The 26644-nt window shown below is 45.6% G+C and overlaps 1 protein-coding gene across 1 annotated transcript in view; it reads right to left on the bottom strand.

Moving 5' to 3' along the window:
* LOC122812953 (serine/arginine repetitive matrix protein 2-like) overlaps positions 1-26644 on the bottom strand; it is a 233274-nt gene that overhangs the window by 142274 nt on the left and 64356 nt on the right. The window lies entirely within an intron of this gene.

Raw genomic sequence — 26644 nt, 5'->3', positions numbered from 1 at the left:
ATGCCCCAGTCACCTCACCTACCTAGTTTGTTGCCCATGGACCTACAGAGGAGTGGAGAATCAAGAAATAATGGAAACTGTGGCTCAAACACAGGAACAGCAGTTCCTCCAACATCCTTCAATCTTTCCAGGAGTAGAGCAAAAGAAGGGGATTGGTGGGAGGAGAAGTTAAGGAAGAATAACGGACAACACAGATGGAACATTATGGTGAGAACCTAACTTTATCTGATGTTATTTTCATTCATTCTTCAACTGAGAGAGTGAGAGAGAGAGAGTCCTCAGCTACCTAAACTCTGGGGGAAGGAAGGATAATCCTGAGCACAGCTGAGCCAAAGGCTGCTCACCTCCTAGAGACCAGAACCAATCTGTAATGAGTAATAAAGGTATGACGACTTGCCCAAGTTGCAGCTGGAGAAATATCCAAAGAACCTCTAGACAAAACAGCTGAAGTTGTTACCATAGACCTGGTGGAATGGGCTTTTGGTAAAGGTAAATCCACTTTTTCATAAACAAAGGTAGTACAGGTCAGTCAACCATTTGGCTAAAGTCACTTTAGAAACTGGTTTGCCTAATTCCGATTAAAAAAACGAAACTAATATTTGTTCGGATTTCCTCAATTCTTTTTTTGTGTGTCCAAAAACAAATCTTTTCCATTTACTTTTGTAAACTTCTCTAGTGGAAGCTTTGTGGGATGACAACAGAATGTGATGTATTGGGCGAGAGGCTGGGCTGTCTTGCAATAAACAGAGCTGGAGAAACCATGTGGTCAACCTGAGGCCTGAAATGTCTAGATAAGTCATGTCTGTTGGGGGAGACAGTATGTCTGGAGATTGTTCCAGAATCCAGGGTGGATGTAAAAGATGAGGCCAAAGGAAGGGAAACCAGATCTGATGAGGCCAGTAAGGGGCAATGAGGATGACTGCGCTCTTCAATTGACATGCTTTCTGTAGAAATTTGGGTAATAGGGGGTAAGCATAAAGGAGGCCAGAGGGCAAAATGTGAAGTAGTGTGCCCCTCAGGGACTCCCTCACTGGGGGGAATCATGGCAAAGAAACTGCTGCATTTGTTGTTGTGAGGAGATGCAAAAGGACTGCAGCATTGCTGGCCCCACTGATGGAAAATCCTCTCCCCACCCTTCATGTTGACAGACCACTCCTGAGGCATTACAACAGACCTGCTTGACTTGTCTGCAATTATGTTGGACCTCCCCAAAATGTGCGTTATCAGAAAGTGGTTGGATGGGATCACCTATCACCATACTCGCATAGCTTCGACAAATTGAGTAAGATCTGGTTCCCCCTTATTTGTTGACATACCAGACCACCAACACACTGTCCATCTGAATCACAACTGTCCTGTTTGGGAGAGCGTCTTGGAAGGCTTGCAACAGTAGGAGAGCTCTCATCTCCAGGACACTGATACGCATTGTTAGCTCCTTCAGGGGACTGTCTTGGACAGTCCTTCCCAAGAAGTTCCCTCCTAATCTGAGAGGCATCCATGGTCACTGTGGCCTTGGGTTGAGGGAGAAGAAAGGAATCACCTTGTATTTGACTGGAATGGATCCACCATAGAAGGCAATTCTTGCAAGCTTGCTTTATTTTGACTTGACTGGATAAAGGTTGATGGAGAAAGTACAGTTTTGTACCTACCATAAATGTAGAGGTTAGAGTGTTCACACTGCTGCAGTCATTACACTTGGGTTATCCTGCCGTCAGGCAGTCCCACAGTCGGCCCGAATTCCAAACTCTTGGTCCGGCGTCGGTTGCTGTCGCTTCTTCCCTGACGTCAGTGCGCCAGGGGTATACAAGATGTATCAGACGTCATTTTCTTCAGTTTTTCTTGCCCCAGATGTCAGGTGCCCCCAAGTAGGTAGGCAATACATATTGCTAATCAAAAATAGCCAATAAAAACAATACCTTCAGTTACCAGAAAATACACCCCAAAGGTTGTATAGGATAGAAAGGTATAGATAAGCCCAGCTAGTTCAGAGGGGATGGAGGGAGGGTAACCTGGACTGCAGCAGTGTGAACACTCGAACATCTACATTTATGGTAGGTACAAAACTGTACTATGTTCATCGTGTTACACTGCTGCAGTCATTACACTTGGGTAGAATCCCAAAGCTGAGGTTGGGTGGCTGGTCTATAAAGAGTTAGGATTGGCTATGAGGCCCTGCAGAACTGCAGTGGCAAATCCTGCTCTGGATTTAGAGTAAAGAGGCAGGTGGTAATGCTTGGCAAAGGTGTGCACTGAACTCCAAGTTGCCGTCTCCAAAATTTCCTTGGTAGGTACTCCTCTGAGACAGGCTGTTGAAGTGGCTGTTGCCCTGGTGGAATGTGGCCTAATGTTATTTGAGACTGATTTTCCATGCTGGGTGTAGCAGTACCGAATACAGTGTCCTATCCATTTGGATATAGTCTGCTTTGAGATGGCCTTGCCCTGTGATCCTGCAGCATATGCTACAAACAGTTGCTCAGTTTTCCTGAAAGCCTTTGTTTTGTCCAAGTAGAAGCGTAGCTGCCTGTGCATGTCCAAAGAATGCAGAAGTTTCTCCCCTTTACTCTGGGGGTTTGGATAAAAAGTTGGCAAATGGATGGTTTGGTTAAGAGCCACACTAGATACCACCTTTGGCATAAAGGTAGGGTTTGTTCTTAAAGATACCCTGTCCTGATGAAAAATTATAAAAGGTTCCACTGCCATTAATGCCTGTAGCTCTGAGACTCTTTGTGCTGAAGTTACTGCCAGGAGCAAAGCTGTTTTCCATGATAAAAATTTTAGATCGGCTGTACTGGCCGGCTCAAAAGGTGGTAGGGTCAGTTTTTCCAAAACGAAATTGAGGTCCCAGGTTGGTGTTGGTGCTCTGTTGAGTCAGAAGGTGTGGAATTTGAGGCAAAATCCATGGTGGGCCTTGAGCCAACTTCCTTAAGATAGGGTACCAGTGCTTGCGTGGCCAGTCTGGAGCAATCAGGATCATCTGTGGTTTTTCTTGTCTGGCTTTTAGGAGCACCTTTGAAATGAGAGGCAGTGGCGGGAAGGCATAAAGTTTTAGGTTTTTCCAGCTGAAAAGAAGAGCATCCACTTTCCATGCTTGTTTGTGATAAGTCCTTGTGCAGAATTTTTGTAGTTGGCAGTTCAGTGGGGATGCAAAAAGATCTATGTCTGGGCATCCCCACTTTTGCGTTACCATGCTGAAGATTAGTGGATTCAATTTCCATTCGTGAGGGTCCATATTTCTCCTTAGATCGTCTGCCTGAGTATTTTTTCTTTCCTGGCAGGAATTGTGCTTATAGGTGAACTTGATACGTCAATAGCTGTGTTCCACAAGGCCATGGCTTGCCTGCATAGGGGGGATAAGAATGTGTGCCCCCTTGCTTGTTTATGTACCACATTACTGTGGTGTTGTTGATCTTTAGTAGTAATTGTCCTGGATGCAGAAGGTCCTTGAAGGCTGTTAGGGCATTTTGAACAGCCAACATCTCTTTTTGATTGATGTGAAGATGCATCTGGTCTGTGGTCCACTTGCCCTGAATGCATTTTCCTGCCATGTGTGCTTCCCAGGCGTAATCTGAAGCATCTGTTGTTAAGAGTTTGCCTGGCTGTGGGTTGGGTGAAAGGCTGACCCTTGTTTAGGTGACATGCCTGTGCCCACCATCGAAACTCCTGTTGTAAGCAGGGAATCATTGGTATTACTGCTTCTAAACTGAGAGAGTGTTGAGTCCAAACACTTTTCAGGTACCATTGTAATTTCCTCATATGCAGTCTGGCATATGGTATTAGTAGTATGCAGGATGCCATGAATCCCAGGACCTGCAGAATTTTTCTTGCGGGGAGATGGGACTTTCTTGCCAGCAATTGAAAATATTGAGTTAGTTGAACTTGTTTGTCTGGCGTGAGGTAAGCCATCTGGGCTGTTGTATTTAAGCTGGCACCCAGGAATATAATCTGTTGCAAGGGCACTAGTTCTGACTTCTTTTCGTTTACTGTGTACCCTAGAGAAATTAGCAACCTTTTTACAAACGCCATATGCTGTATAAGAATGTCCTTTGTCTCTGATTGAATGAGGCAGTCATCCAGACCTGGATATATTTGAATTCCTTTTTGTCTGCAAAATGCAATTACTGGTGCCAGGCACTTTGTAAAGACCCTGGGCACAGTAGATAAGCCAAAGGGCAGTGCAGATAATTGGTAGTGCATTGTAACAGCTTTGAATCTGAGGTATCTTCTGCAATTTTGTCTGATAGGGACATGCAGGTATGCCTCTTTGAGGTCCAGAGAAACAACCCAAGCCTTCTTGCCCAGCATGGGAAGAAGCTGCTGTAATGTCAACATTTTGAATTTTGGAATACCCAGGTAAGTATTCAGAATTGAAAGGACTAGTATGGGCCTCCAGGCCTTGTCCTTTCTGGGGACCAGGAAGAGTCTTGAGTAAAATCCTTGTCCTTGTTCCTGTTATGGTACTTTCTGAATAGCTCTCATGTCCATGAGGGCTGAAATTTGTTTCTGTGCCTCTGCCCACTGATTTTGTGGCAGGTCTGGCGTTCCTTTTAGCCTTGGTAAAGTATGAAAGTGGAATCTGTAACCTTGAGACACAATATTCAGGACCCATTTGTCTTGGGTGACTGTTTGCCAGTTTTGAGAAAAAAGTGCTAGTTTCCCCCCCAAGGGGGCTTCCAAAAGGGACATGCTTGGCCTACAAAGAGGAAAGTCATTGTGACTGTTTCCTGTAAGGTTAAGACTTGTCCTCACCACCTTTTGGGGTTGAGGTGCCCCCCACTGTCGTCTGTTTGAGCCTTGGGGTTGAGATCTGCCTCTTGGGCATCTGTATCTGCCTCTCTGTGGCCTGTGACACTGGAAAGGACCAATTCTTTGTTGACCAATTTCTGCTAAACCGAGGTGGCTGTACCTGTAAGAAATCCTTGACTGTTTGCATAGGTTTAGCTTTATCCTCCATTTTCTTTAACCACTTCTTCTGCCTTGACACCAAACAAAGTATCGTGCTGTAAATAATCCAATAATGTTGCCTTAACATGAACAGGCAAACTTTGTTCTTTTATCCAAGCATGCCTTTGAATTACAGAACCTGTAACTGCGGCTCTACAAGAGGCCTCTAAAGAATCAAAACGACATTGCAGAGTATGTTTTCCCACCCATTCAACTGCATGCAATAAATCCTGCATTTCTTTACAATCAGGAAATTCTGTGCTTGCAAGCATTTTCTGTTTTAACTGAGCCATTAAATATTGTTGGTACTTGAGCATGTGAAACTGGCAATTTAAAGCTCTTACTGCTAAAGTTGCAGAAGTGTATACTTTCTTCCCCCATCTATCCAAAGCTCTGGAATCTCTGTCAGAGGCTACTGGAATTTTTTGCAATGGAAGCCTTAACACCCCCCCCCCCCTTTGGGCCCTGGGAAATAGTTTCTGGATCAGCAGAAGGGTTTTTGTAAAGAAACTTGTGAGAGTCGGGGACTCTATAATACCTATCTGGCTTGGCTGGAGCAGGGGGCAAAGAGTCAGGAGATAAACTGGATTCAGAGAACACATCATCCACAATATCTAGCACAGGCAGAATAGCCAGGGGCCTGTGTTGAAGCAATGAGAGGAAATCCCTGAGCCTTTTCTTGGATTCTGAGTAATCCTGGCTTTCCCAATGGAAATGCTCCCTCATGGTATGTAAAGTTTCCCCAAACGAATAATCCTCAGGAGGAGAGGCTGAAGGGATAGATTCTTCAGCATCAGAGTCCTCATAGGGGGATAGAAAGTATGCCTGGTCTGAAGAGGAATCAGAGGAAATGGAAACTTGATCAGAGGAGTCATAGTCTGTATCATGCCTAGGCCTTTTCTCAGGAGGGGGATGGGAACCCCTGATTAGAGTAATGACGTCTTCGGCCATTTTCAGCATCTGTTTCTTAGGCATGGACGACTGTCCAGGAGAATGCTGTACTTGTTTCTTCGTCTTTAATGGTACCTTTGTCTTGGCTGTTGTTTTAATGGTGAGTTGTGAAGGTCTGAAAACACCCTCAGAAGCCAATGCCTGCTCAGCGGCTCTGGACCCATCTGAGGGATTAGTTTCTGTAGGCCCAATACCTTGAGTTTCCACAGGCCTAGATGTCTCCATGTGGGAGTCGGAAGCTCTGAGGTAGCGGGTGTCAGGGGCTGCGAAAGCACATGAGATTAGGCGACTGGCCTAGAAGAGGTTTCGTCGTCTGTTTTGGACCTCGGATGCCTGTCTTTATCCTTGTCTTTGCATTTTTTCGGTATTGAGGTAGTCGGCTGATCCGACGGCATCGCATAATTTAACCTTCAGCCAAAGTAGTGCAAAGCAAAATCAAAACATCTTTTTATAGTGCGTTTGTTAAATCTAGCACAAAACCAACAACTAGTGATGTCGTGATCAGGGCCTAGGCATGGAATACAGTAAGAGTGGAAGTCCTTATGAGGTATTTGCTTCCCACAAGAAATACAATTATTAACTTTTTCTGACATCGGTCTGAGGCAAGAAAAAAGTTTCCCCAACGGTTACAGGTTACCCTCCCTCCATCCTCTCTGAACTAGCTGGACTTATCTATACCTTTCTATCCTATACAACCTTTGTGGTGTATTTGCTTGTATCTGAAGGTATTGTTTTTATTTTATATGTATATTTTTTATTCGCAGTATGTATTGCCTACCTACTTGGGGGCACCTGACATTTGGGGCAAGAAAAACTGAAGAAAATGGCGTTGGATGCATCTTATATACCCCTGGCGCACTGACATCAGGGAAGAAGCGACAGCAACAGACGCCGGACCAAGACTTTGGAATTCGGGCCAACTGCGGGACCGCCTGACAGCAGGATAACCCAAGTGTAATGACTGCAGCAATGTAACACGATGAACATCAGACCATTGAGCTGCAAGTGTCCAATGAAGGATCCTCATGTGGTACTCTGCCAGCAGTACAAGAGTGATTGTCAATGACATGGACCGGTGCTCGGAATATCAGACAAGCTGAAAGAGAAGAGCTTTGAATGATCTTTTTGACCCGGGACAGATTTGTTTGAATTTGATACAGGAAGCGAAGCAATCTGAGTGACCATACTGAAAGAACACTGATGAATTCCAGAGCATGAGTTGAGCTTTGCTGTAACTGACAAATTCCCAGATGAGGGAACAACTGGAGTAAGGAGTTCCGTGCTTGACAGATGATGCCTGGTCGGAAAGGCCAGTCATCCAGATATGCAAACCCTCTGAATCCCCACAGTCTCAAGTGAGATCCACTTTCCACGCTTGTTTGTGGGGAGTCCTTGTGCAGAATTTGTCCAATCGCTAAGTTCTGGGGGGAGGCAAACAGGTCTATCTCTGGGCTCCCCATTTGTTTCTCAACATGTCAAATATCTTTGGTTCCAGTTTCCACTCGTGTGGGTCCATGAGATTTCTGCTTAAGTTGTCTGCCAGTGTATTTAGCTTTCCTGGCAGGAATTGAGCCTGTAGGTGCACTTAGTAGCTCAAGGCTGTGTTCCACAGAGGGTATGAGTGGGTTTTTCCCCTGCTTGTTTATGTACCACATAACAGTGGTGTTGTCCGTCTTTACCAATAATTGTCCTGGAAGAATGTGGTTCTTGAAGGCTGTCAGAGCATTCTGTACAGCTAACATTTCTTTTTGATTGATATGCAGGTGCATTTGACTTGGGTTCCATTTGCCCTGAAATGCACTGCCCTGCCAAGTGAGCCCCCCATGCATAGTCTGATGCATCTGTTGTTAGGGTTTGGGCGGCAGGGGGTAGAGTGAATGGCAGTCTCTTGTTTTGGTGATGGGCCTCTGCCCACCAAAGGAACACTATCTGTAGACAAGGTATGATAGGAATCGTTGATTCTAGATCCTGAGAATGTTGACACCATAGGCTTTTTAGATACCATTGTAGTTTCCTCATATGCAGTCTTGCATATGGAATTAGAAGAATGCAGGAGGCCATGAACCCCAGGGCTTGCAATATTTTCCATGCAGATAGCTGGGTCTTTATGGCCAGTAGTTTGAAGTAGGCTGTCAAATGAACTTTATTCTCTGGCATGAGGTAGGCCATCTGGGAAGTTGTATTCAAGCTTGCTCCCAGGAATACAATTTGTTGGCAGGGTACAAGATGGGATTTCTTTACAAATGCCAGATGATTTAATACTATGTCCTGGCTTTCTGCCTGAATTAGACAATCGTCCAGGTAAGGGTATATCTGAATATTTCTTTGCCTGCAAAATGCAATGACTGGAGCTAGGCGCTTTGTGAACACCCTGGGCGCAGTAGATAAGCCAAAGGGCAGTGCAGAGAACTGACAGTGCATGTAGTCTGCTCTGAAGTGTCGGTATCTTCTGCAAGATTCCCTTATTGGGATGTGCAGATAGGCTTCCTTTAAATCCAGTGTTGCCAACAAAGCATCTTTGCCTAGCATAGGAAGCAGCTGATGAAGAGTTAGCATCTTGAATTTTGGGATTACCAAAAAGGTGTTTAGGATAGACAGGTCCAGGATAGGACGCCAGGAATTGTCTTTTCTGGGTACCAGGAAAAGTCTGGAGTAGAAACCTTGCCCCCATTCTTCTTCTGTGACAGGCTGAATAGTCCTGACGCTTATGAGAGAGAGAACTTGCTTTTGAGCCTCTGCCCACTGATTTGGGGGTGGGTCTGGCCAACCGTTTGGGATTGGTAAGGAGTAGAAGTGGAATCTGTATCCTTGGGAAACTATATTTAAAACCCATTTGTCCTGGGTAATGAGTTCCCAATTTTTTGCATGCAGGGCAATCTTTCCCCTTAAAGGAACAGTCAGTTGAGCAGGGCTTGGAAGGTTTAAAGTTATGTCATTGAGACAGTTTACCATAGGGGGAATTTTACTACTCCCTGCTTTGGAAGTAGGAGCCCCCCACTGCTTAGGCGTGCGAGTACCTTGGGACTGAAGCCTGGGTTTGGACTGAAGGCCTAGAAGAGGCAGGAAAGGACCAATTCTTAGAGGGCCAATGCCTATTAAATCTGGGAGGCTGCACTTGCAGGAAATCTTTAACAGTTAGCATAGATTTAGCTTTTTCCTCCATCTTAAGTACTACTTCTGGTTTGTTGCCAAACAGGTGGTCTTGGTTTAAGGGAGCATCCAGTAATTTAGCACATGATCTGGCAGAGATTGCTCCTTAAGCCAAGCATGCCTTCCACATCCAGACCCAGTGACAGCAGCCCTGCAAGATGCCTCTAATGAATCAAAACCACATTGCAAAGCATGTTTTCCAACTTGTTCAGCAGAATGCATTAAATCCTGTAATTCTTTATTTTAAGCACAGTCAGGAATCAATATAATTTTCTGTTTAAGCAATTCAATAATATGCTGCTGATACTTTAATATATGAAACTGGCAGTTTAAAGCCCTAATGGCCATAGTTGCAGAAGTGTATACCTTCTTACTCAATCTATCCAGTGCCCTGGAATGTCTACCAGAGGGGGTAGGATTTTTGGCAGTAGTGGCCGTAATGCCCTTGGGTCCCTGTGAAATGGTCGCAGGATCCGCAGTAGGATTTTTAAAGAGGAACTTGTAAGAGTCAGGTAGCCTGCAATACCTATCAGGTTTTCTGGGAGCAGGAGGTAAAGTGTCAGGGGCCAGGCTAGATTCTGAGAAGGCATCATTTACAATGTCCAGTACAGGATGGGATAGCTAAAGGCCTATGATGAGGCAGGAGCAAAAATTCCCTAAGCCTCTTTTTGGAGTCAGAGTAATCCTGGCTTTCCCAGCGTAAATGTTCCGTAAGAGTATGCAAGGTTTCACCAAAACAGAAATCCTCTGGAGAGGAAGCAGAGGGAATGGAGTCCTCTGCATCAGAATCCTCATAGGTAGATAAGGGCAAATCCGGGTCATCAGAGAAAACAGAAATTTCAGAATCCTGATCAGAAGAATCAGAAGGAAAATCAGTCCTAGGTCTCTTAGAGGGGGGAAGGGTGGCTTCCCCTGATTAGAGTAATAATGTCTTCAGCCATTCTTATCATTTGTTTCTGAGGCATAGGGGCCTGACCATGCAGTCTGGGTGTCAGTTTTCTAGGCATGGATCGAGTTTTAGGCCTTGAAGAAGATGGCGTCGGTTTAATATGCAAGTCAGTAGGGCCTGAATACACCCTCAGAAGCCGGTGCCTGCACAGCAGCTCCGGACCCATCCAAGGTAGAGACATTAGCAGGTTCCACAGTTGAAGAAGCATCTTGCAGCATACCGGACTCGGGTCTCAGTATAGGCCTGCGAATCTGAAGTAGCGGGTATCAGGGGCTGCGAAAGCGCCTCACTGGAGTACCGAACTGGTGATTAGCTTAGGAGAAGCGTCGTCGGCAGCTTTGGACCTATGTGGTCTGTCTCTGTCTATCTTTGCATTTTTTCGGAATGTCGGTAGTCAGGTGGCTTACCGAAGCAATTTCTGGATAATTGAACAGAGTTCCAAAATATTTGGATGAGTAAATGAACAGACGACGAATAGTACGAGGTTTGAATAAGGCACAAAACCAACAGCGAGGTATGTCGTGGTCTGGGCCTAAGCAAGGAATGCAGTACAAATGAAAATCTTTATGAGGTTGCTTTCCACAAGAAATACAATTGTTAACTTTTACCGACATCGGATTAGAGCAAGAAAAAGGATCCCCAATTGGGTACTTAAGCTTAGTTGAAGACTTCGGATCTGATACTCGAAAACAAAAATTTCAGGAGCCGGCCGACCGGCACTTGCGAACTGCTTCTGCTTTGGGCACCGCACGGCAAGAAAGACTGATGTAATGAAGTCGGCTGCATGCTTTATACCCCTGACTACCCGACGTCATGGAAGATACAACAGCAACCGATGCAGGACCCAAGACTTTGATAATCAGGCTGACTGAGGGCTACTGCAAGCAGATAACCTAGATGTGATGACTGCAGCAGTGAAACATGAAGAACATCTTTTGATGCTTACCCAATTGGAGACCAGTCGTGGATCTCGGCAAACTAAATCAGTCTCATCTTTTTCGGCACTAAAAAGAATCCTGAATGAGTTCTGGACTCTTTCTGGTCTGGCGGGGACCTCTCGGATGACTTTTTTCTAGCAGCTGGTTATTTCTAGTGCTGCTGCTTCCTTCTGATTGGGTGGAACATCAGGGATTTTGTTTGACACTAGGGGGGTGAATGGGAAACGTACTGTATAACCTCTGGATATTATCCTCAGTACCCATGTATCTTTTGTAATTTCTAGCCAGGCTTTCTGGTGCAGGTATAAATGACCCCAGACTGCCTCAAGAGATAGAAAGTTTGGACTCCTTTCAGGAGTTCTGATAGGATCTGTCAGAGAAACTATCCCTAGACCCCAGATTATGAAGACCACCTCTGCTACAGGGATGGCATCTTCCAGGTGAATTCTCCCCTCTGCCCTAGGGGAACAGTCTCTACATGGATCTTGGAATGGACCCTGGGATTTTTTGAATCACATTTTCCATCCGCCTCATTTGTTCCTGGAAAAGGTTTGGTGAGGAGTCGAAAAATGATGCCCTCAGCAGACAGGGTTTCCCCTTCCTGCCGACACCTAGAGAGCATGTCTTTTACTTTGGGGCCAAATAAGGAGGTTCCACCAAATGAAACACTCACAAAAGACGATTTGAAGGGCTCTGCAAAGCATGCCTCCCAACCTCTTAGAATAATAATCTGGACAAAGCCATAAATAAAAGTGGGACAAAGGCCCAAAAATAGGGACACTTTTTAAAAACTGCTCTTACAAACTTAGAAAGTTGATAGAACAACAGGTTTTGCATTGGCATGAATTTTCTGGAGTATAAAGTCAAACTCAAATGTCTGTCATTAATTTCTAACTTCAATCTTTAATGACTTACAATTTATTTGCCAGAAAAACCACAATTTTATGAAAAACTGACCAAAAATATGAAGCAAAAATCTGGACATTCTGCGAACATCTGTACAGTTGAGAGATATGCTGCAAAGTCACATAAATGCAGCCAGGCATGTCTTCTAACGGAAATGCCTGAACCCGCTGCCCATGAAGTACCTTCTGCTGCGTGGAAGACAAACTTCTTGGATGAATGTGAAATGGACTGAAAGGTAGCCAAATGCAAGGAAACAGTACTCTCTACCTCAGAGAATATGGTCCAGGAGAGGGATTTGAAAGTTCAGTTCTTCGATCACATCCCTCTGGAGTCTCATAAAATGTGCCCAATAATTCAATGATCTCAAGGTGAAGGTCGCTGAAACAGACATGCTTCCTGAACCTGTTGGGGGGGGGGGGGGTGGATAGAGGAACTTTGTTCTGTCAGTTCCTTCTTAGTGTCCGCCACTATGACACTGGCATCAATGGGTGCTGCTTTACTCCAGTGTGGTCTATCCTTAAGTGGTGCCAGACTCCTATCTGGTCTCTTAAGGAACTGGCTCAGTCATGTCTGGCTCTTTCCATGCCTGTCAAGAGGCTAAATAAATGAGCTCATCAGTGGGCAGAGTCACCCAGGAGGGTAGACAGGCCAGCGCCAAAGGCCTACAGGAACACTAACTCCTCTTGGGAAGGGTTATTCAGGGACCAGCCACACATTTTTTTTTTTTTTTTTTAGAAGTTCTAAGATGTTTCCAAAGAAGACATCGGTAGTGACCTGGGAGACTCTTCATCAAAGTCAGTGTCCTCAGTGACAGACTCTTGGGGAGAGTCCAAGTGCTTCCTTTTGCACTTCTTGTGAGAAACGTCCTTGGTGGAACGCTCTGGGGAGGTATCAAAAGAGATAACTATACCCTGCTGGGTTGTCTGGAGACTGGTTCTTTTTGGCTGTCCCAGTGGAAGAGGCTCTAGACTTGGACTCTGCTAAGGAGTCAGAGCCGAAGAAGGTACAGAATAGAGGAGATTCTCTCCACTATGTCAAGGGCAGAATGGCTGGGAGAAAGAGAAAAGTACAGTTTTGTACCTACCATAAATGTAGATGTTAGAGTGTATTCACTGCTGCAGTCATTACACTTGGGTTATCCTGCCGTCATGCGGTCTCGCAGTCGGCCAGAGTTCCAAAGTCTTGGTCCGGCGTCGGTTGGTGTTAAGGCAGAAGAGGAAGGTCGGTAGTTGAATAGATACAGGACAGTTTTTTAACCACCTTGGGCAAAAAGGAGGGTTTGTTCTCAATGATATCCTGTCCTTATGAAAGACCAAGAATGGGGGAATTGCCATCAGGGCCTGGAGTTCCGACGCCCTTCTAGTTGAAGTCAGAGCTACTAGCAAGACAGCTTTCCAAGAGCAATGTTTGAGGAAGGCTGAACCAGCAGGTTCACAAATGGGCAATATCAACTTCTCTACAACAAAATTAAGGTCCCAAGAAGGAGGAACAGGTTTTCTGGGAGGCTTAATGTGGAGGATGCTTTTAAGGAATTGATTTACCTCGTACCTGAATGCCAGAGGAGGGGATAAAGGCAGACAAGCAGAAAGAGATGACATGTGAGCTTTAACTGACGAATAAGCCAGGCCAGCTGTGAGCAGTTCTCACACACATTTCAGAACCAGTGGTATTCCCACTGCCAGTGGGTCTTGGGTCTTAGAGACACCATAGCAAAACTCTTTTCCATTTGGAAACATAGGACTTTGTAGTGTTAGGGTTTTGCAGGAGGCCAGAAATTCCAAGCACATCCTCAGAGAAAAGGTGTCTGAAGGGAATTAGAATCCTATCAGTGTCAGCTGTACTGTTGACAGGCGTGGATGTACAAGGGATCCTCTGGTTTATGTAAGAGGGTAGACTCTGTGGGGTAACTTGTGGTGATAGGCCTTGGCTAACTGCAGGAGAAGGGGGAACCGATGCGTAATGTGTGGAAGTGTAATCTATATCCTTGGGACATTATATTTAAAACCCATTTGTCCTGGGTAATGAGTTCCAAGTTCTTTGCATGAAGAGCAATCTTCCCCCCCAAAGGGGAGGTCAATTGAGAAGCGCTTGGAAGTTTTAAAGAAGTCACTGAGACAGTTTACCATAGGGGGGAGTTTTATTACTCCCAGATTTGGAAGTGGAGGCTCCTCACTGCCTAGTCCTGTGCGTACCTTGGGATTGAAGCCTGGGTGCTTTGCTGGATCTGGGTTTGGACTGAAGGTCTAGAAGAGACAGGAAAGGACCAATTCTTGGAAGGCCAATGCCTACTAAACCTTGGAGGTTGTACTTGTAAGAAATATTTAACAGTTTGCATAGATTTAGCTTTTTCCTCCATCTTTTTAAGAACCTCTTCTGCTTTGTTGCCAAACAGGTGGTCCTGATTTAAGGGAGCATCCAGTAATTTTGCTTTAACATGATCCGGCAAGGATTGCTCCTTAAGCCAAGCATGCCTTCTCAGTACAGACCCAGTTACAGCAGCCCTGCAAGATGCCTCTAGCGAATCAAAAAGTACAGTTTTGTAATTACCATAAATGTAGATGTCCGATAGGTGTGCATCTGCAGTCCTTACATATGGGTTGTCCTGCCTCAGGCAGCCCTTCGGTCGGCCGGATTCCAAAGTCTGGGTCCAGCGTCGGCTGATGTCGCCCCTCTCCCGACGTCAGAGCGCCTGGGATATAAAAGCGTCAGCCGACGCCATCTTCCTCAGTTTTTCTTGCCCCAGATTCCAGTTGCCCTGTATGGCTAAATTTGGGGAGATGGAAAAAAATTCCAAACATGCACATCAATAAAAAACAAATACACCATAAAAGATAATCCCAAGTAGCTAAAATGAGGGATATGTACCCATAGTATAGCACAGAGGGTTAGGAGGGAGGGAAAACCTGACTGCAGATGCATACCTATCGGACATCTACATTTATGGTAGGTACAAAACTGTACTATGTCCTTCAAGAATGCATCTGCAGTCCTTACATATGGGTAGAATACCATAGCTAATCTGGGGGAGGTAGGACCTAAGAAAAAGATGGTGTAGCTAATATGCCCTGCAGGACTGCACTAGTAAAGCCTGCTCTGGATCTGGAATATAAGGGCAAGTTGTAATGCTTGGAAAATGTATGCACAGAGCTCCATGTAGCAGCTTCTAAAATGTCCTTTGTAGCCACCCCTCTTAAGAAGGCTGTGGAGGTGGCTGTTGCTCTGGTGGAATGAGGCTTTATGTTAACTGGCACAGCTTTTCCATGAAAGGAGTAACAGAACCGAATGCAATTTCCTATCCATTTTGAAATTGTCTGTTTGGAAATTGCTTTTCCTTGTACACCAGCAGCATATGCTACAAATAGTTGGTCAGTTTTTCTGTAAGTCTTAGTTCTATCCAAGTAGCAGCGCAACTATCTGTGGATGTCCAAAGTATGCAGAAGTTTCTCTCCTTTATTTTGTGGATATGGAAAGAAGGTTGGCAGGTGAATAGCTTGGGTTCAGTGAAACCCTGGATACCACCTTTGGCATGAAAGAAGGATTGGTTCTCAAAGAGACTCTGTCCTGATGAAAAATGAGAAATGGCTGAACTGCCATGAGGGCCTGTAATTCAGATACTCTTCTTGCTGAGGTTATGGCCAGAAGGAAGGCAGTCTTCCAAGATAGGAATTGTAGTTCTGAAGATGCTGCTGGTTCAAAGGGAGGGAGAGTTAATTTTTCCAGCATGAAGTTAAGGTCCCATGTAGGCACTGGTGGTTTCCTTGGAGGGTTGATGTTTTTTATCCCTCTTAGAAACTGCCTTAGTAGAGGATGAGAGAATACAGGTGGATCAGTGTTGTACTCTGCTGAAATTGCTGAAGCATGAATCTTTATGGAGGAGTAAGAAAGGCCATTATGGAGCATTTCAGCCAAGTATTCCAAAATATGTGGAATGCTCATGACTGTCGGATCTTGACCCTTTGTGGTGTTCCAGGTACGAAATCTTTTCCATTTTGCTGAATATGCTTTTCTTGTGGAAGGCCGTCGGGGCTTCCATGATGATATCCTGTACCCTCTTGGATAGCTTATCCTGGCGAGGAGTCAAGGTATTTTCCAGGCTGTCAGCTGTAAGGTTTTGAGGCTGGAGTGCAGAGTCTTGCAATTGTGTTGTGTCAGTAGAAGTGGCCATTGTGGTAGAGGCCAAGGTTTTGTGCGTGACATGCTCCTTAACAGTGGGTACCAGTGTTGTCTTGGCCAATCCGGAGCTATCAGAATTACTTTTGGTTGCTCTATCCTGATCTTCAGTAAGACCTTGGTCATTAATGGCAGCGGTGGGAATGCATATACCGTTAGAGTTTTCCAGCTGAAGGAGAGGGCGTCCACTTTCCATGCTTGAGGATGGTATGTCCTTGTGCAGAATTTCCTCAGTTGATGGTTGTGGTGGGAGGCAAATAGATCTATGTCCGACCTTCCCCATGATTGTGTTATCTGGAGAAAGATATCTGGGTGCAACATCCATTCGTGTGGATCCATGATGTTTCTACTCAGGCTGTCCGCCAGTACATTGTCTTTTCCTGGTATGAACTGGGAATGGAGCTCTGTATTGAGGTTTAGGGAAAGTTCCCACAGATTCATTGCCAGCCTGCAAAGAGGGTATGAATGGGTACCTCCTTGTTTGTTTATGTACCACATAACTGTGGTAATGTCTGTCTTTATTAACAGGTGACCTTGGTGCAGGAAGTGCTTGAAGGCCTCGATGGAATGTATAACTGCCAGCATTTCCTTTTGGTTGATGTGCAGATGCAACTCTTTTTGTGTCCATTGTCCTTGAATGCATTTGCCCTACATGTGTGCTCCCCATCCATGGTCTGAGGCGTCCGTTGTAATGGTTTGGTTGGTATGTGGTTTGCTGAAAGGCAGGCCCTTGTTTGACTGGCTTGCTTTTGCCCACCACAGGAATTCCTTTTGAAGGCATGGAATGAGGGGGATCAAAGTTTCTAGGCTGTGACTGTGCTGAGACCATAGACTCCTTAGGTACCATTGTAGTTTCCTCATATGCAGCCTTGCTAGTGGAATCAGAAGAATGCAAGATGCCATGAAACCCAGGGCCTGCAGGATCTTCCTTGCAGTAAGGTGGGTTTGTGTTGTCAGATTTCTGAAGTAATCCGGTAATTGTGCTCGTTTTTCTTCTGTGAGAAAAGCCATTTGGGTGTTTGTATCCAGTTTTGCACCCAGGAAAATTATTCATTGGGATGGAACAAGTCTTGATTTCTGAATGTTGACTGTGTATCCCAAGGCCTGTAGTAGTCGGATGGCATAGTTTAAGTGTTTTACCAGTGTTAGCTGGCTGTCCGCTTGTATGAGGCAGTCGTCCAGGTATGGGTATATTTGAATCCCCTGAAGTCTGCAATGTGCAGTTACTGATGCCAGGCATTTCGTGAATACTCTGGGCGCAGTAGATAAGCCAAAAGGCAATGCTGAGAATTGATAATGCTCTGAACCTGCAAGAAATCTGAGGTGTCTTCTGCAACTTTGTCTGATAGGGACATGCAGGTATGCCTCCTTGAGGTCTAGAGTTACCGGCCAAGACCCCTTGCCCAGCATGGGAAGGAGTTGCTGTAAGGTCAGCATTTTGAATTTTGGCACGATGAGGTAAGTATTCAGTGCGGACAAGTCCAGAATAGGCCTCCATTGCTTTTCTTGGAACAAGGAATAGTCTGGAATAAAATCCTTGGCCTTGTTCTGTGAGAGGAACTCTTTCTATCGCTTTCATTTGTAGAAGTTTGGAAATTTGCTTGAAAGCTTCTGCCTTTTGGTTTGGTGGCAGGTTTAGCATGCCTTGTCTTTTTGGTAATGTATGAAAATGGAATCTGTATCCTTTGTCTATTATTTGCAGTATCCATTTGTCCTTTGTAATATTGTGCCAATTTTTTGAGAATAAAGATAGCTTTCCGCCCAAAGGTGCTTCCAATTGAGCCCTGGTTGGCGGGTTCAAAGTCAAGTCATTGAGATGGTCCTTGTGTAGTAGTTGTAGGCCCTGCAGTACCTCTCTGGTTAGGAGGCTGCCATTGACGTCCTCTGTAGGAGCCTCGAGCTTGCCCTCTACCTCTGGCACGTCTGTTTCTGCCTCTGAGATCTGTCTGTGTCCGGAAAGGACCAATTCTTAGAAGGCCAATTTCTGCTGAATCTTGGTGGTTGGACTTGGAGAAAATCTTTGACTGTTTGTACAGATTTAGCCTTTTCCTCAAATTTCTTTAAGACCTCCTGAGCCATGGAGCCAAATAGCTTTTGCTTTTCCAACGGAGCATCTAGAAGCTTTACTTTAACATGATCTGGCAGAGTTTGTTCCTTCAGCCAAACATGTCTACGTATGACTGCACCTGTCATTGCTGACCTACATGAAGCTTCCAATGCATCATAACCACACTGCAAGAAATGGTTGCTAACCTGCTGGGAGTTATGTACCAGATCCTGAAGTGTCTTGCGATCTAGGGGTTCAGGTGAAGATAGTTTTTTATGCAATTCATCTAACAAATACTCTTGGTACTGTATCATATGGAATTGACAATTTAATGCCCTCATAGAAAGAGTGGAAGAAGTATACACTTTTTTACCCCATCTCTCTGAAGCCCTGGACTCCCTTTCAGAAGGAAGTGGATTTTTAGTAGTGGTGGTTGCAACCCCTTTAGGGCCCTGGGAAATAGTTTCTGGGTCCGCAGAGTGGCCCTTGTAAAGGAAATGATGCGAGTCCGGGACCCTGTAGTACCTGTCGGGTTTGACAGGAGCCAGAGGAAGGGAGTCAGGGGAAATGTTAGACTCAGAGTACACATCATCAATGACATTTAAAACAGGAGGAATAGCCAAAGGTCTATGCTGAGGTAAATGCAAAAAAGTCCTTAATCTCTTCCTGGAATCAGAGAATTCCTGGCCCTGCCATTTGAAATGCTCTCTCATGGAGTGAAGGGTCTCTCCAAAGGACAACTCTTCAGGAGGGGAGGCCGAGGGAATAGATTCCTCTGCATCAGAATCCTCGTAGGCCGTAAAGGCCTCCTCCTGGTAGTCTGATAGGGCAGAGTCATCTGAGGCCTCATCAGAAGACTGGGGATCAGTGTGCTCAACCCTGGGCCTTTTGTCTAGAGGAGGTTGAGAGCCCCTGTCCGGATGTGGCTGAGAGACCCTAATTAAGGTAATAAGGTCCTCAGCTAAACTTAAAATCTGTGAACCGGTAGTGGATCCCTGAGGAATAGCCTTGGGAGGGAGAGATTTAGGCTGTTTAGCAGCTTTAGCACGTGTAAATGCCTTAATGGACATGGATGCAGGCGGCCTGGCTGTCCCACGTGCTGGAGTAGTTTTATCTAGAGAAATGGTGTCGGTTGTTTCCAGAGCACCGGTTTCAGAGGGGAATTCTATGACCGACACAGAGGTGGCCTCCGGGACCGAGGTTGTCGGTTGTGCGGTTTCGTCGGTCGGAAGCACCAAGGATTCTGTTTCAGCAGATACAGAGACACTCGCGGTAGGCCTAGGCGTGGTTTCGGCCGAAACCACGGTCCACGTGTGTCGGTCCTTGTCCTTCCGTTTTTTGGTTAAATGAGTACTTGGACGCTCCGACGGCATCTTGTAACAGTAACTATCCCCAAAAAACTCCTCTGCAAACTCCGACCGACGCCTAAGAGTGCGTCTATTGAAGGAGGCACAGGCTGCACAGGCCGAGATGTCGTGGTCTGGGCCTAGGCAGGGGAGGCAGTAGGAGTGGAAATCCTTATGAGGTATTTGTTTCCCACAAGTTAAACAATTATTAACTTTAACCGTTTGATCTGACATCGGCTGAGGCAAGAAAGAGTCCCCAACGGGGTACTTAGCTTTTTGAAGTCTTCGGTAGCTGAAATTACAGGAGCTGGCCGACCGGCACTTGCGAACTGCTTCTGCTTCGGGCACCGCGCGGCAAGAAAGACTGAGGAAGATGGCGTCGGCTGACGCTTTTATATCCCAGGTGCTCTGACGTCGGGAGAGGGGCGACATCAGCTGACGCCGGACCCAGACTTTGGAATCCGGCCGACCGAAGGGCTGCCTGAGGCAGGACAACCCATATGTAAGGACTGCAGATGCATCCTTGAAGGACATCCACATTGTAAAGTACGTTTTCCAACTTGTTCAGCTGAATGCAGTAAATCCTTATTTTCAGCACAAATCAGGAATCAACATAATTTTTCTGTTTAAGCAATCCAATAATATGCTGCTGATACTTTAACATATGAAACTGGCAGTTTAAGGCCCTAATGGCCAAAGTTGCAGAAGTGTATACCTTCTTACCCCATCTATCCAGCGCCCTGGAGTCTCTTATCAGAGGGGGTAGGATTTTTGGCAGTAGTAGCTTTAATGCCCTTGGGTCCCTGTGAAATGGTCTCAAAATCCGCAGTAGGATTTTTGAAAAGGAACTTGTGAGAGTCAGGGACACTGTAATATCTATCAGTTTTTTTGGGAGCGGGGGTAGAGAGTCAGGGGCCAAGCTAGATTCTGAAAAGGCATCAACAATGTCTAGTACAGGAGGTATGGCTAAAGGCCTGTGCTGGGGCAGCAGTAAGAAATCCCTAAGCCTCTTTTTAGAATCAGAGAAATCCTGACTTTCCCAACGGAAATGCTCCCTGAGGGTATGCAAGGTTTCACCAAAAGAGAAATCCTCTGGGGGGGGGGGGGGTGCAGAGGGAATAGAGTCCTCTGCATCAGAATCCTCATAGGTAGAGAACGGTAAATCCTTGTCATCGGAGGAAATGGAAAATTCAGAATCCTGTTCACAAGTATCATAAGCAAACTCAGTTCTAGGTCTCTTAGAGGGAGAAGGTTTGCTTCCACTGATTAAAGTAATAAGGTCTTCAGCCATTCTTATCATTTGTTTTTTAGGCACAGAGGCCTGGCCATGTGGTCTGGGCGTCAATTTTCTAGGCATGGTTTGAGTTTTAGGCCTTGAAGAAGAAGATGGTGTCAGTTTAATGCACAAGTCAGTAGGCCTGAATACACCCTCAGAAGCCAGTGCCTGCACAGCGGCACCGGACCCATCCAAGGTAGAGAACATCCGCAGGTTTTACAGTTGAAATATCTCGCGTCATACCGGACTCCGAATGGGTCTCAGTAGAGGCCTGCAAATCTGAAGTAGCAGGAATCAGGGGCTGTGAAAGCGCCTCACTGAGTACCAGTGAACTGGCGACTGGCTTAGGAGAAGTGTCGTGGGCAGCTTTGGACCTCGGCGGCCTGTCTCTGTCTTTATCCGGAATGTCGGTAGTCGGAAGGCTTACCGAAGACATATCGGGATAATTAAACCGAGCATCAAAATATTTAGAAGTGTAAATATACAGACAACGGATAGTTCTTGGTTTAAATAAGGCACAAAACCGACAGAGGTACACTGTGGTCAAGGCCTAGGCAAGGAATACAGTACGAATGAAAATCTTTGAGGCATTTGCTTTCCACAAGAAATGCAATTTACTTTTACTGACATTGGTTTAGAGCAAGAAACGTTTCCCCACTGGGGTACTTAGCTTTAGTTTAAGACTTCGGTTCTGAAACTTGAAAATGAAAATTTCAGGAGTCAGCCGACCGGCACTTGTGAACTGCTTCTGCTTCGGGCACCGCATGGCAAGAAAGACTGATGTAATGGCGTCGGCTGCATGTTTTATACCCCTGACAACCTGACGTCATGGAAGAAGAGGAAGAAGAGACAGCAACCGACGCAGGACCCAAGACTTTGTTAATCAGGCCGACTGTGGGCTACTGCAAGCAGATAACCCAAATGTGATGACTGCAACAGTGAAACACGAAGAACATCTTTTCCATTTATCAGCATAAGACTTTCTAGTGCTAGGGCATCTGGCCTCACCTATAACATTTAGAACTTGTTTAATGAGGTTGGCAGATTGATCAGTGGTCAGGGAATAAGCCAGGCTGCCAAATTGAGGGTCTGCAATTGAGGATGCATGAATTCTCCTTCCCCCTGGGTCAGGAGGATTGGGGTCAGAGTGAGACGCCATGGTGGCAGTGGGGACAGGCTGCGCAGCAGTAGATACCAGTGCTGGCGAGGCCAGTCTGGAGCAATAAGAATTGTCCTTGGTTTTTCCCTCCCAATGACCCAGGGGAAGGATAGGGCATCCACTTTCCAAGCCATGCAGTGATGCTCCCTGGTGCAGAACTTACTGAGCTGATGGTTGGTGTGGGAGGCAAATAGGTTGACCTTTGAGGTGCCCCATTTCTGAGTTATTAGGGTGAAGGTTCTAGCTGCCACTCATGTGGGTCCAGAAGATTTCTGCTTAAGTGGTCTGCCAGAGAGTTTACAGAACCTGGCCGGAATTGTGCTAACAGGTGGAGTTGCATGGCAGAGGCTGTGTGCCAAAGGGTCATAGCCAGCCTGCATAGAGGGAAGGAGCGAGTCCCTCCCTGCTGGTTGATATACCACATCACAGTGGTGTTGTCTGTTTTGATCAGGAGATCCCCCGAGGAGAGAAGGGGCCTGAAAGCTGTCAATGCATGCTGGACAGCTAACTTCTCTTTTTGGTTGATGTGCTGACCTGGGGGAGGGCAGGAAAGGAACAGTGCTTGGAGGGGCAATGCCTACTGAACCTCGGTGGTTGGACCTGTAAGAAGTCTTAAACTGTCTGCATAAATTTAGCTTCTTTTTTAGGACCTCTTGTGCCTTGGTGCCAAATAAGTTGTCTTTGTGCAAGGGTGCATCCAATAATTTAGATTTAACATGGTCTAGCAAGGGCTGTTCCTTAAGCCACGCATGCCTTCTAAGGACTAAACTGGTGAATGCTGCCCTGCAAGAAGCTTCTAGGGCATCAAAATCACAGTATAAGGTGTGCTTAGTCACTTACATGCAGAATGCATTAACTCTTAACGCTTTAGATTCTGCGCAAGCAGGAAAGGAAGACACTTTTTGCTTGAGGAGTTCCATGGTATGTTGCTGAAATTTTGGCATATGGAACTGGTAATTTAGTGCTCTGACAGCAAGAGTAGCACAGAGGTGTATACTTTTTTACCCCATCTGTCTAGTGCTCGGGAATCCCTATCTGAGGGGGTGGGATTCTTAGCAGAGGTTGCTTTAATTCCTTTAGGCCCTTGAGAAATTACCTCAGGGTCAGCAGTAGGATTTTTGAAAAGAAATTTGTGTGAGTCAGGGACTCTAATACCAGTCAGGTTTTCTGTGTGCAGGAGGGAGGGTGTCAGGAGTCAAACTGGATTCCAGGAAAACATCGTCCACAACATCCAGGACTGGGGATATGGCCAGGGGTTTGTGCTGTGGAAGATCTAAGAATTCTCTGAGTCTCTTTTTAGACTGAAGGTAGTCCTGACATTCCCACTGGAATGCTCCCTTAAGGTATGAAGGGTTTCCCCAAAGAAAAAGTCCTCAGGTGTAGTGGCTGTACGAATGGAATCCTCTGCATCACAATCCTCATAAGCAGTGAGGGGTTGGCATGTCTTCATATTCAGATGGATCAGTCATTAGACTCCTGTTCAGACAAAAAGTACAGTTGTGTACACTTACCATAAATGCAGATGTTAAGAGTGTATTCACTGCTGCAGTCATTACATTTGGGTTATCCTGCTGGCAGGTTGCCTTCAGTCAGCCTGAATTCCAAAGTCTTGGGTCCTGCGTCAGTTGCTGTCACCTCTTCCCGGACGTCAGGTCGTCAGGGGTATAAAAGATGCAGCAGACACCATTTTATTCAGTTTTTCTTGCTCCAGATGTCAGGTCCCCCCAAAAGGGTAGGCTAAATTCATGTAAATAAAACATACATCCACCAGAAATAAGCTTTACCTTCATCTACAAGCAAATACACCACCTGGGATGTATAGATTAGAGAAGTAAAGATACGTTCTAGCAAAAATAAGGGGGGGGGGTGGCGGGTGAGTAACCTGGACTGCAACAGTGAATACACTCAGACATCTACATTTACGGTAAGTGTACACAACTGTACTATGTTTTTCGTGTTTCACTGTTGCAGTCATTACATTTGGGTTGAGTACCAAAGCTATGGTTGGGGAGCTGGAGCTAAATAGCATTAGGAGCAGCTATGAGGCCCTGCAGAACTGCAGTGGCAAAGCCTGCCCTGGATTTAGAGTAAAGAGGCAGATTGTAATGATTTGTAAAGGTATGCACTGAACTCCAAGTGGCAGCCTCTAAAATGTCTTTGGTTGGTACTGCCCTGAGAAAGGCTGCAAAAGTGGCTGCAGCTCTGTTTGGATGTGGCCTAATGCCCTTAGGCACTGGTTTGCCATGCTGCGAGTAGCAGAAACGAATGCAGTGACCTATCCACTTTGAAATAGTCTGCTTGGAGATAGCCTTTCCTTGTGATGCTGTGGCATATGCCACTAGTAATTGTTCTTTCTGAAAACTTTAGTTTTGTCCAAGTAGAATCTAAGTTGTCTGTGTATGTCCAAAGAATGCAGAATTTTCTCCCCCTTGTTCTGTGTATTTGGATAAAAGGTTGGCAAATGAATAGTTTGGTTAAGGGCTACACTGGATACCACCTTAGGCATAAATGTAGGGTTTGTTCTCAGAGAAACCCTGTCTGGATAAAAAATGATAAAGGGTTCCATGGCCATGAGAGCCTGTAGCTCCGAAACCCATCTTGCAGAAGTTATTGCTAGGAGCAGAGCTGTTTTCCAAGATAAGAATTTTATATCTGCAGTAGCAGCTGGCTCAAAAGGAGGTAAGGTGAGTTTTTCCAAGACATAATTGAGGTCCCATGCAGGTATTGGCGGTCTCCTTGGAGGCCTTACATTTTTGGCTCCTCTGAGGTGCTGCCTTAATAAAGGATGAGAAAAGAGTGGTGGCTCTGTATTGTAATGAGCCGAAATGGCCGAGGCATGGATTTTAACTGATGAGAAAGATAGGCCTTTGTCCAGCATCTCAGTTAAGTATTGCAAAATTGGAGGAATATTTGGGACAGCTGTATCAGCTCCTTGAGCTTGGTTCCAAGCACACAATCTCTTCCATTTCCCAGCATAGGATTTTCTAGTACTAGGCCTTCTGGCTTCTAAAATGACATATATCACAGCTTTACTGAGAGGTGTGGCTTGTATGACTACATTATCCGCCGTGCTGCCAGGTTTAGGGTTCTGAGTTGGCTGTGCAGAATCTGATCATTTTGCTGGGACAGTAGATTAGGTATTTGAGGTAAGGTCCAGGCTGGGCACTGGGACAAGTTCCTTAAGATCGGATACCATTATTGGCGTGGCCAGTCTGGGGCAATCGGAATCATTTTTGGTTTCTCCTGCCTGACCTTTAGGAGTACCTTGGGGAGGAGAGGTAGTGGAGGAAAGGCATACACTGATAGGTTTGTCCAGTTGAAAGATAAGGCGTCCACTTTCCAAGCTTGTCTGTGACAAGTCCTTGTGCAGAATCTTTTTAGTGGATTGTTTTGAAGGGAGGCAAATAGATCTACGTCCGGGCGTCCCCATTTCTTTACATGCTGAAGACTTGTGGATCCAGGTGCCACTCGTGGGGATCCAGGAGGTTTCTGCTTAGTTCATCTGCTAGAGTGTTTTCCTTTCCTGGCAGGAATTGTGCCTGCAGATGAACTTGGTAAGTCAATGCTGTGTCCCATAAAGCAATGGCTAGTCTGCACAGGGGATAAAAATGAGTGCCCTCCTGCTTGTTTATGTACCACATGACCATAGTGTCTGTCCTTATCAGTAGTTGTCCTGGATGAAGTAGGTCCTTGAAGGGTGTCAGGGCATTTTGCACAGCTAGCATCTCTTTTTGATTGATATGTAGATGCGTTTGATTTGTGGACCAGGTGCCCTGAATTCCTCTTCCTGCCATGTGTGCCCCCAGGCATAATCTGATGCATCCGTCGTTAGGCTCTGCCAGGCTGGGGGTAGTGAGAATGGCTGTTCCTGGTTTTGGTGACAAGCCTTTGCCCACCATCGAAACTCCTATTGCAGGCAGTGAATTAGAGTAATCATTGTTTCCAGATTGTGGCAATGTTGCGTCCAAACACTTTTTAGGTACCATTGAATTTTCCTCATATGCAGTCTTGCATATGGAATTAGTAAGATGCAGGATGCCATGAAGCCCAAAGCCTGCATAATTTTTCTTGCAGATAACTGAGCCTTTGTTGCCATTTCCTTGAAATAGGTAGTCCGTTGCCTTTGTTTGTCTGGAGTGAGATAAGCCATCTGGGCAGTTGTATTTAAGCTTGCACCCAGGAATATTATCGCTTGAGAGGGTACTAGTTTTGATTTCTTTTTGTTGACGGTGTACCCTAGGCATGTTAAAAGTCTCATCACAAACGTCAGATGCTATAGTAGAATGTCCTTGTTCTCTGCTTGTATGAAGCAGTCGTCCAAGTAAGGCTATATCTGTATTCCTGTTTGTCTGCAGAACGCAATTACTGGTGCCAGACACTTTGTGAAGACCCTGGGCGCAGTAGATAAGCCAAAGGGCAGTGCAGATAATTGGTAATGCTTTGAGCCAGCCTTGAATCTGAGGAATCTTCTGCATGTTTGTCTGATTGGGACATGCAAGTATGCCTCTTTTAGGTCTAAAGTCACAAGCCAAGCCTTGCTGCCCAGCATGGGCAGAATCTGCTGTAAGGTTAACATCTTGAATTTCGGTATATCCAGGAAAGTGTTTAGAACAGATAGGTCCAGTACTGGTCTCCATGCTTGGCCCTTTATCGGTACTAAGAACAGTCTTGAGTAAAATCCTTGTCCCTGCCCTTGCTGAGGCACTTGTTGAATAGCCCTCATGTCCATGAGAGCTGCAACTTGTTTTTGAGCCTCTGCCGATTGATTATTTGGCAGGTCTGGCCAACCGTTTGTCCTTGGTAGGGTATGG

The sequence above is a fragment of the Protopterus annectens genome, chromosome 1.part1 (assembly GCF_019279795.1).
Source record: "Protopterus annectens isolate FY-2018-M chromosome 1.part1, PAN1.0, whole genome shotgun sequence".
Taxonomy (NCBI): domain Eukaryota; kingdom Metazoa; phylum Chordata; order Ceratodontiformes; family Protopteridae; genus Protopterus; species Protopterus annectens.
This window is presented reverse-complemented; position numbering and strand designations above follow the sequence as displayed.